Consider the following 12,152-nt stretch of genomic DNA (forward strand, 5'->3'; position numbering starts at 1 on the left):
TTATGGTGTTCCCACCTGCGGTTCCGTTTCATGGAACCGTAGACTTTGATGCAAATAACAGATTTGAGCATGAAGGACTGACTCCACCTGAAGAGTGATGACCAGGGGTTTATTCCCTTTGTAGTTGATGGACTCTTATTTTATTTTAATAAGCTGGATGGCTATAATAACCCTATGGATGACTTCTTTGTTGGGTTTTATTTAAATTTTCTGGTACTTGGTTTTTGAACTACCTTATTATTTTCCGCTATGTTTATAAACTGTACACTTTTATAATGCATGCTCGTACACACACTTACTTCCACTTAGCGCATGGGGTGTGTGACTCGAGTGGCCATAACCCCGACGTCACGACTCTCGCCAAATCACACGTGGGGTCAAGGGCACCACACACTAATTCCATACATCTCATAACTAAGTTCATCTATCTTTCAGCAAAACCCAATTTATGCATTATTTCGCTCAAGAATATCCACTCTATTTAATCATAAGTCTTGCTCATGTCGAGTTTTGTGGTCCTAAAACCTGATTTTCCTTACATGTTATTGTTCATGGAATGTATAGATTCAAAAGCCACAATTACATATATTGTCAGAAGTCAACTTGTCTAGCACAAAAGCACTATGTGTGGGAGAAATAAGCTCGGGGAATTTTATACATGACATTACAATATTTTTTAGGAAATTTTATACATGACATTACAAAAGCTAATTGGTCTAAATTCAGAAACCTTTGAAGGGGATTTTATCTTAGGAATCAAGGCAATGTAGGTTTCATTGATGCTATCTAGCCAACCATTAGAATTAAGAAAGTGTAAGGCGGCTGCACATACCTCTTTTCCAACTATGCTCTAATGGTTAAAATAAAAAGCATCCGGGAATTCATCTGGACCTAGGGAACCAAGAGGATTCATCTAGAAAATTTCCTCCTCTACTTCCTTAGCAGTAAACTTTCTCGACAAGTAAGAGTTCATATCTTTAGTCACCTTGGAATCCATATGTCTGAGGCATTCTTCAATCTCTTCTCGTTGAGAGGTAGTAAAGAGATCTTTGTAAAATCTTTGAAACTGAAGCTTATCTCCTCTTGTGTTGTTACTTCAAATCCCACCTCATCAACTATTGTTTTGATGGTGTTAGCATTTCCCATCTGATTTGCACACATGTGATAGAACTTTGTATTCCTATCTCCTTTCCTCAACCACCTCGGCTTAGCTCTTTGCTTCCATTTGAGGTTTTCTTCTTCAAGGTCCTTATCCATTTCCTGTTGCAAGACTATGATTTCCTTGTTCAAATCGCCATTATTAGCATTATGAAGTTTCTACAACTAGTTATACTCCTTATTTATAAGACCCTTCTGTTTACCATTTGCCTCTTTACTCCACTTGATCAAACTCTCTTTGCATCTTTGTAGGCCAATGGAAGCAGACAAAAGCTTATTGGAAGATTAGCATATTTTTTCCATTCTTTAGTAATTAAAGAGTGATAGTCCTCCCTTCATACGCAGCTTGTTTCATATCTAAACACATTAATTGTACTCCTTTCATCATGCTTACTTTTCATTGAGATCAAAAGAGGGCAATGGTCTGAGCTTTGGATTGCTTGGCTTCAAACTGAGGTGGCTTCAAATAAAGTATACCAAGCTGAATTCTCAAAGGCCTATCCAGTCTTTCTTTAGTAAATTATCTCCCTTCTCTACTATTATTTCAAGTATATTTAGTACCTTGAAATCCCAGATCACTCAGGCCACATTCTTCCATAGCCTCTCTAAATGCTTCCATCTGGGTAAAAGGTCTCACAACATCCCTAGACCTCTCATGCATGGTGGTGTAATATCTCATTAAAGTCTCTCATACATAACCATGTCACATCCCATTTAGGTTTCAAAGCTTTAAGAAGTCTTCAACTATCCTTTCTTTTTACAACCAAAGGATTACTATATAAACCAGACAGGCTCCTCCACTAGCATTATCAATAACTTGAAGCGATATGGGATATAACGCCCTGTTCCCAGAGGTCTGGAGAGTTAGCTCTTAATACTTAAAATTGACTTAAATAACATAACTATAAAATCCAGAAAATCCCATAAAATATTAATCCATTTAATGAATCCAAAAATCTAAGTTCCTCCATGGCGACAATAAAGAAATCCCCAATAACATAATTAGAAATTCTCCAAAAACTCAAAAACATCATCAACTTATCAAATCAAATACCCGAAAAATAAATCAGTTTACTAACTACGACTCTCAAATAAGCATTTGTACCCTCAGACACTTATTCCATTACGATCATCACACGTTGCTAAACTTTCTACTCCTGTTCTCCAACTGAACCATCAAAATTATCTGAAAAATATATGGAGATAAGGGGTAAGTTATCAACAACTCAGTAAGCAGGGAACATATACCAGTGTGTAAACATGAGCATTTACAGAAATCAGAATCCAGAACAAAACATTTTCATTTTCAGAGTGCGGAAGCAAAACATATTATCAAAATATCAGAGCGAAGATTTAGAAATAATTTCATTCAAAAGTATTATTTGGCATAGCATAAATGATCATCATCATCATTTTCATCAGAACATCATATCAAAACAGAAGCCATGTATAACCTCCGTGATAGGGTTGTGCATCTGCGGATAGCAAGCAGAACATAAATCACTATGTCACCAAGGTGTGCATTCAAAACAGAGACCACTACTATAACCCGTGGCAGGGCCGTATCCACTATTATTACTCGTGGTTGGGCCGTATCCACTATTGTAACCCGTGGTTGGGCCGTATGCCACTATTATCACCCGTAGCAGAGCCGTAACTGAACAGAGTAGAAATAGAATCAAATTCAGAATCAGAGAGTCATGCCAAAGGTTTTCAGAAATCACGTCTTATTCAAATAGAGTACTGAACAAAATCTTCAGAACAGAACAAAATCATATCACAACATAATTTATGCACAAATTTCATATTCGTTCTCTTATCAAAATTCAGAAACAGAATGTCAAAAATAAGCTCATGTCTATACCAGTCATGACAGAAAATATTTTCTTCTTAACCAGAATCTTATGAGTAATGCAGAACAAATAACTGAGGTAGTTCAAATTTCTTTTCATAATTATATATGTATTTTTTCAAAAATAACCTCAGCTCATTTTATTTTAATGCAAAGTATAGCATAGGAACTCCGCTTACCTGAACTTCTTAGCTTTTTTCAGAATTTTCCTCAAAATGTCAAACAATTAACAATCATTACCTATAAAATAATCAAGTAATTCCCGTAAATTTCCAATCAACCACTTATTTCGATGTTTAATCCTAAGCTTCTTAAATAACTTATTTAATTCCTCAAAACCTAAAATTTCAAATCATCACTTATGATTTAATAACTATAACTAAAACATTTAAAAGTTAGACCTATTTATTAATGAAAACAACTTATGAAGTTTAATACTGAAAAATATAATTATCCCACAATATTTTAAAAAAAATCATAAGTATTTTTAAATAGACTAAATCATATCTAAAATGTAAAAATAACATTACATCAATATTGTTTACTTTAAAAATAAAACCTTACTTAATAACATGTTAAAATAATTTTCTGTAATCATAATTAAATAACAGTGTACTAATACATAATAAAAGTTTAAAAGCCCATTAATATAACATGTAGTAAAGGGTATTACGGTAATTTCATCTAATTCTTTGAAAACTAACAAAAAACCTACGTAAATTTACGAACATAACACGCACGGCAGGGCTTACTCACGGAGGAAAATCAAGCAGCAGCATGCGACGTAGGTGAGGGGCTAGGCAGACGGCGGTGATCTCGGCAAAGCACTGGACGAGAGAGAGAGACCAATGAATGAGGAAAAAAATGAAAGACATAGAGTAAGCCGAGAGAGTGTGACACGGAGGTGCTGTCTGTGGCTTACCGAGCAGGACGCGGCAGATAGGAGTGGCGTGGAGTGACCGTCGGAGTTCTCTGTGCCGGTAGTAACGACGTGGAAGCGCTGGCACCGTGTGTGCTTCGAACGACAAGTGCACCGGGTTGGGTTGCTCTGTTTTCAGTGGCTAAAACAGGGGACAATGAGACCGTGTGGGGTACGGTGATGCAAGGCAAAATTGTGGGCGAGCTGTGGTGTTGCACCAAGGCTGAACAGTGGCAATCACGATGGTTTTATTCTGGGCGGTCTGGTTTCATGCAGTGGGGCATGGGTTCACTGTAATGACCTTGGCGGCTTCATGCATGGAGGTTGAGGGAAAAACAGGTTAAAGATGGTGATTGTGGTGTACGGCGGAAGAGCCGCAATCCGTGGAGATGCAGTGTGCATGGGTTGCGTCGGTTTCGTTTGAGCTGGGCACGGAGGTTGCTGGTGGCAGCAGTATGGACGACGGAGGGCTGGCTTATGTGGGGTGACTCTTGATACGGGATTGCAGGAAACCGAGGGGATGGAGGCTAGGCTTGCAATTCTAAGGTGGTGCGGCGGCTTGTGTTTGGGTAGTAATTTTACTAGCATGGAATAACATAGGTGTCTATAAATATAATGCGAAAACCCTAGAGATAAGAGAGACGTGTGTGCGGATGGAAGGGTAAGTTGTGTGTGTGCATGCATGTTGTGGACGAGAGGAAAACTGTAGGGGTGAAAAATAAATAAAGACGGAAAGAAAAAAAAAATAAAACATACGGGGAAGTTAACGTGTGGAAAAAAAATAAAAACTAAAATAAAATGAACTAAAATTAAACAAATAAAAAGAAAATAGAGCTTGATTGGGTCCGGGTGTTACATGAGATGATTAGAATATGTGTCTAAACTTGCATTATACAAATTCTTCCATGAGAAATCAACACCTCCACTAATGCCCTTGTTATCCACTACAAAATTGTGTTAAGATTCTAGCAATTTTTACCCTTTCCACTTTAATTCTGTTACATTTAGTCTCCACGAGAAAAATAAAATTTGGGAACTATTTTCACCAAAAGGTGAAGTTCTCTAACTGTGCAAGGGTTCCCAAACTGTTCCAACTTAGGCAGATCATAGTTGTTGGTGGGGCTGCTTAACAGCCTCCACCAATTCTTCCTGGTTTATACTCACTTCACGACAGAGTGAAAATTTAGATCTTTTAATAAAGCCTTCTATCTGAAATACCACCTCAAAGTTAAAAGCTTCTCTATTTTTTAGGAAACTTTATGACTTCAATCTCATTAGTATCTTCAGAAGCAGAGTGTTTATTAACAGCTGTAATTTGCTCAGTGACAAAATCATCTAAGGAGCTAATTACCTGATCTTCTAGAGCCATCCTAGTCTGTTCTAGAGCATCAGGATCTTTTGAAATTTCTTGACTCGGGGTTTTAGTAATTTGCATTACTGCTTCCTGATCTTTAAGAGCCATCCCAGGCTATTGTATTGCACTAGAATCCTTTGAAATTTTCTTTCCCGGGATCTGAGAAATTTCCATAATTGGCTCCTGTATTAAACCATTAGCCTTACATTGGGATAAACTTTCCTTATCAGCTTGATTCTTGGATTGTGATAAGTTTGTTAACGGCACAGGATTCTCCTTATTCATCGGGATTTCCTCCAAATTTTCCAATGTTTGTGCCTAGGATTTTGTATTGCCTTTTCCATTGTCCTCTTGCCGAAGTTGACTTGCCGTCGAACAATAGGTGAGAATCTGTCGGTAATCCACCACCCTTGCTTCGAAGCCATTGAAATTGATAGGATTAGCCCGAAGTCATGTCCATACTAGGACTACACCTCATCAATTATCTGCTTTCTTGCATTCATCTTTGAACATCTCATCTTTTCATGCTTAATAGTGCCACTATAGAAACAAAATGTTAGAAGCCGTTTGTATTTGAACGTTATCTGTTGAAGAGCAATGGAGCTGCTGAGTTGGAAAGGCAAGAACAGTCACTCTCACCCACATCAGCACTGGATGGCAAGTCAGCAAAGAGGAGAAAAAAAAAAGGACGAACCAAGGGGAATGAGAGAAGAAAATTCTGAAGCATGAAGTTTTGTTTTATATGCACAGCTCTGTCCTTTGTCTGTCATTTGCTCCTTTTTCATTTTTGTAAAAGCAAAGTTGGTTAGTAGTGTGCACAACAGTGCCCTTTTGTATGCTAGTGATATTCATGTAATGCTATAAATAGCCAGACTCTGTACTGACAGAAATACACAAGGAAATATAGAAATTCAACCCTTTCCAAACCTCGTCCATTGTTTTGCTCTTGGTGTTTTACATACACTGTTTTTACATTTCTAACATGGTATCAGAGCAAGGTTATGGAAGATAGCAACTCAAAAACCCAAACCCAAAACCAAGATAGCAACTCAGATAGCAACTCAGAAACCCAAAACCAGAGCAAGGTTATGGAAGATAGCAACTCAGAAACCCAAAACCAAAATCAAAACCCCAATCCCAACAAAGACCCTTCTCACTCAAGCAGTCCATACTACATTGGCACCAATGATGGTACTGGCTCCATGCTTGTCACTCATAGCTTGGATGCCAGTAACTATTACTCATGGGCTCGTTCAATGAAAAGAGCATTAAGAATAAGAAATAAGCTCAGCTTCATTGATGGAAGTCTATGTGAACCAACTGATCCAAATGACCCCCTCATGGAACATTGGCTGCGTTGTAATGACATTGTGATTACTTGGATGCAAAATACCATGGTTGTTGACATCAAGTGCAGCACAGTGTATGCAGAAACAGCACACCAACTTTGGCTTGAGTTAGAACAATGTTTTGCTCAACAAAATGCTCCTCGGATTTTTTAGATTAAGCATGCTATAACCATGCTAATGCAGAACCAAGATGCTGTAAGTGTTTACTTTTCCAAACTCAAAACTTTGCTGGATGAACTTTTGAACTATGAGGTCATTCCTAGTTGCAGTTGTGGGGGCCTAAAAATAGTTGTACAAAATCAACAAAGGGACTGGGTTATGAAATTTTTAATGGGCTTGAATGATTCTTATAAGGGAATCAAAGCTCAAATCCTCTTAATCAAACCTTTCCCTAGTCTTAATGAGGTTTATTCCATAATACAACAAGAAGAGAAAAGAAGGGAAATATCTACTGAGGGACCTGTGCATAACTCCATGGCAATGTTTACTCGAGGAAACTACAAGGAGGGTGGTAAACCAAACATTTCTACACAAAAGAGGGATCGATATTATTTTTCTTTTTGCAAAATATCAGGACACTCTCTAGAAAGATGCTTTAAGGCTAACCCAAGCAAACCAGTTTGTTCTCACTGTCAAATTCCAGGTCATACTGCAGACAAGTGTTTTAAGCTTCATGGATACCCATCAACTCACAAGTTTGATGGGAGGAACAGATCTTCAGCAAACCAAGCCACTGCATCTCCAACTTCTGCTCAGGATTTGGTAAATGACAAGTCTCAAGTGTCCTTAAGCCAAGAACAATACTCACAGCTCCAGGCTTTGCTCAAACCAGCCACAAGTCCTTTACACTCAAACCCCTCTGCCAACAATGTTCAAAGCATTTTTGCTTCCTCGTCTTCTGATGGAAATGTTCATCAAATTTCTGGTATGTCGTTATGTATGTCTGTTTTTAATTCTAAGCCTTCAAATAAATTGAATGTGCCTTGGATCATTGACACAAGAGCAACAGATCACATGATCTGTTCTCCCTCGCTATTCTCTTCAATTCAATCACAAGCTTCTCATTTTGTTGCTCTACCTAATGGTAATATAGCTGCTGTTATTCACGTAGGAACAATAAGAATTACAAACTCTCTAACCCTTCAGGATGCTCTTTGTGTTCCTAGCTTCACTTTCAACTTGATTTCTGCTAGAAAACTAACTCAAACACTTCATTGTTGTTTGATTTTCTTTCCTCATTTCTGCTACATACAGGACCTTTCAGTTTGGAGGACGATTGGCATGGGTGAAGTGAGGCAAGGGTTGTATCATATACTGCAAAGGGAAGTCTCTCCCTCAGCCTTGTTAGATGCCTTGGGCAAAATGAGTCCATTATCTTCACTCCCAATTTCTGCTTCAGTCACCAACAATGACCAAAATTTTGATGTTTGGCATTATAGACTAGGACATTCTTCTTACTCAGTTTCTAACATAGATGGTGATGTTCATTTTTCAAAAAATCCTAGTGAAAAACTTTGTTCCATATGTCCTTTAGCCAAGTTCCACAAACTACCATTTTCTATAAGCACACACAAAACATAAAAGTGTTTTGAATTATTACATTGTGACATTTGGGGTCCTTGCAATGAAACTGGCAGTGATGGATCAAAATACTTCTTAACTATTGTGGATGATTTTAGTAGATGCACTTGGACTTATATGTTGAAACTAAAATCTAATGCCACCACCACCCTTCAAAGCTTTTGTGCTATGATAGAGACTCAATTTGGGACCAAAATAAAAATCATTCGGAGTGATAATGGAGGGGAGTTTAACATGAAGGATTTTTATCTCAAAAAGGGCATCATACATCAAAGAAGTTGTGTTGAGATGCCACAGCAAAATGTTGTGATGGAAAGAAAACACCAACATATTTTAAATACAGCCAGGGCATTAAGATTCCAAAGTAGCATTCCGTTAAAGTATTGGAATCATTGTATTTTAACTGTTGTACATATCATAAATAGGACACCTTCACCTATGTTGAGCAATAAAAGCCCTTATCAAATTCTATTCAAAAAGAAACCCAGTTACACACACCTTAAAGTTTTTGGCTCTCTAGCTTTTGCTACAACCATTGTTAATGGAAGGCATAAATTTGACCCTGGAGCAAAGAGGTGTGTGTTTTTGGGATACCCCTTTGGGATTAAAGGATATACTTTGCTAGACCTTGAAACCAAGAGAATATTTGTTTCTAGAAATGTGGTTTTCTATGAAAATGTTTTCCCTTACAAAAATAAAATCCTCACTGACACTCATGTGGAATCAAACCAAAACAATATCAGTTTTACTCAAATCCCTACCATTTTTACAGAATCTATCACCACTACTTCAAACATTCCTTAAGAAACTGAAGCAAACTCTCAAAATACCATCTCTGAACAGGAAGTTCTTGATACTTTCTCTCAAACTGAGTCGGAAACCGGCCCTCAATATTCTGCTACTCATGACTATGCATCAAATACCACACCTATCAGTCACTTGCCTAGGAGGTCAACAAGGGTTCGAAGAGCACCTTCCCACTTGCAGGATTTCATATGTCAGCAGCTGACCTCTCTTCACCCATCTCAAATGTTGGACAAACAGAAAGGCAAGAATCCCTCAGGTAATGCTTATCCTCTTAGTGATAGTGTTTCATATGAAAAGTTGTCCAATTTGCATAGAGCTTTTGTTGCCTCAATTACATCCCAACATGAACCTAGAACTTATCAAGAAGCCAAAAATTCACCTGAATGGTGCACAGCCATGAGAGCTGAAATAGAAGCTCTTGAACTTAATAACACTTGGGCCTTAGTTGATTTACCACCGAATAAGGAAGCAATTGGGTGTAAATGGGTTTATAAGGTTAACTTTAAACCTGATGGGACTGTAGAGAGGCTTAAAGCAAGACTAGTAGCAAAGGGATACACCCAACAAGAAGGACTAGACTACCATGAGACTTTCTCACCTGTGGCTAAACTTGTCACTGTCAGAACCCTCTTGGCTGTAGCAGCAATAAAGGGATGGGGCCTTTTCCAATTTGATATAAATAATGCATTTTTGCATGGTGAGTTAGATGAGGAGGTGTATATGGAACTTCCTCCCAGTTATTCCAATGATGATAGTAAGAAAGTGTGCAAATTAAATAAGAGTTTATATGGATTGAAACAAGCATCACGACAATGGTATTCTAAGCTTTCCAATTTTATTGTTGAACAAGGATTCACACAGTCTAAAGCTGATTACAGCTTGTTTACCAAGAGCACTAAAAGTTCATTCACAGCTATTTTGGTATATGTGGATGATATTATAGTGGCTGGTGATTACATTGAAAGCATTAACTATCTCAAAACCACTCTTCATGAAAAATTCAGAATCAAAGACTTAGGCAAGCTGAAATTTTTCCTTGGAATTGAGGTGGCCAGGTCTGAAGATGGGATTCATATATGACAGAGGAAGTATGCTCTAGACATTCTAAGTGACTCAGGGACCATTGGGTCTACACCGGCTAAAATCCCTATGGATCAAAACATGAAGTTGAGCAAGGAGGAAGGAGAGCTGCTCCCAGAACCAACAATTTACAGAAGGCTAGTTGGTCGATTGCTATACTTGACAATAACTAGGCCTGATATTTCATATGCAGTCCAGGTATTAAGTCAATTTATGGATAGCCCTCGGGTCCCACATCTACATACAGCACACAAGATCCTAAGATACATCAAAAGGGCACCAGGCCAAGGGTTATTTTATCCAAGAAATTCAAAGCTACAGCTACATGGGTACAGTGATTCAGATTGGGGAGCTTGTCCCGATAGCAAGAGGTCTGTGACAGGGTATTGTGTGTTAATTGATGAATCACTAGTGTCTTGGAAGTCCAAGAAACAACATGTTGTTTCCAGATCATCCTCAGAGGCAGAGTATAGGGCTATGGCTAATCTATGTTGGGAATTGACATGGCTCAAATATTTGTTCGAGGACTTACAAGTTGAACATTTCCAAGCTGCTTTCCTTTACTGTGATAACAAGTCAGCTTTATACATAGCCACCAACCCTATCTTCCATGAAAGAACCAAGCATATAGAGCTTGATTGCCACCTAATTCGAGACAAGATACAAGAAGGAAGCATTATTACAAAACATGTATCTAGTAAATCACAAATGGCAGACATACTAACCAAAGATTTGGACTCCCAAAGTTTCTATTCTTGCATGCTCAAGATGGGAGTAGCAGATATCTACTCTCCATCTTGCGAGGGGCTGTTGAAGAGCAATGGAGCTACTGAGTTGGAAAGGCAAGAACAGTCACTCTCACCTACATCAGCACTAGATGGCAAGTCAGCAGAGAGGAGAAAAAAAAAAGGATGAACCAAGGGGAATGAGAGAAGAAAATTCTGAAGCATGAAGTTTTGTTTTATATGCACAGCTCTGTCCTTTGTCTGTCATTTGCTCCTTTTTCATTTCTGTAAAAGCAAAGTTGGTTAGTAGTGCGCACAGCAGTGCCCTTTTGTATGCTAGTGATATTCATGTAATGCTATAAATAGCCAGACTCTGTACAGACAAAAATACACAAGGAAATATAGAAATTCAACCATTTCCAAACCTCGTCCATTGTTTTGCTCTTGGTGTTTTACATACACTATTTTTACATTTCTAACATTATCCACATCTGTTTATCACCATTTTTCAAGAGTACTCTGCCTCTTACTAGCTAGTAGTTTGGTGATATTTATCTCCACTTGAACTCATGCAAATTTTTTCCAACCAAATCCTTTTCCATCAGTATTAACCATTTCCACTCTTCCAATTTGTTCACTGATTTTTTTCATCATACAGCCAAGCGACATGTCATGTAGTTGGACCCAGAACAATTCCAGGGTGAAAGAGATGTCTTTTGGGGGAGTACTACCGTCGAACTCTTGAACTAGGCACACCAAAAGTCTATCATCAAAACTCTCTCCTTATCTAGTTCACTATGAAATTCCAATATAAATCGGTTTTCACCTACCTCTTTGAAGTGAATCCACCTGTCAAGTTTCCAAACTTTCGAAATAGTATTCTTAAAAGCTTCTATGTTTATCCCTTTATCAGCAACGATCAATGCTAACAGGCAAAGTCTCTTTTTTTTTTATATATATAGAATCATGCAATACTTCTGTAGGAAGCACTAATTAATATGTTTTTCTTGATCCGTCTGGCTAAATCTTTCCCAAAGTTTCGCTAACTCGTCCTCCATACTTACCTCTTCAAACTCACATCCAAGGGACAATGTCTTTGCCTTGGTAAAGAAAACACATTTCACCCTTTAGAAAGTAGATCAGGACCATATTCAAAAGGGTTTTATTCATTAGCATATATAGATCTAGGAAAAAAAAAAAAAAAAAAAAAGAGAGATATATGCTGATCATCACTTAATTGCGCAATATGATATTTAAAAAGGAAAAAAGAAACTTTCCTTAGGAACAATAATGAAGAATTTCCATACAAAACCCAAAAAGAAGAGAA

The sequence above is a fragment of the Juglans regia genome, chromosome 6 (assembly GCF_001411555.2).
Source record: "Juglans regia cultivar Chandler chromosome 6, Walnut 2.0, whole genome shotgun sequence".
Classification (NCBI taxonomy): domain Eukaryota; kingdom Viridiplantae; phylum Streptophyta; class Magnoliopsida; order Fagales; family Juglandaceae; genus Juglans; species Juglans regia.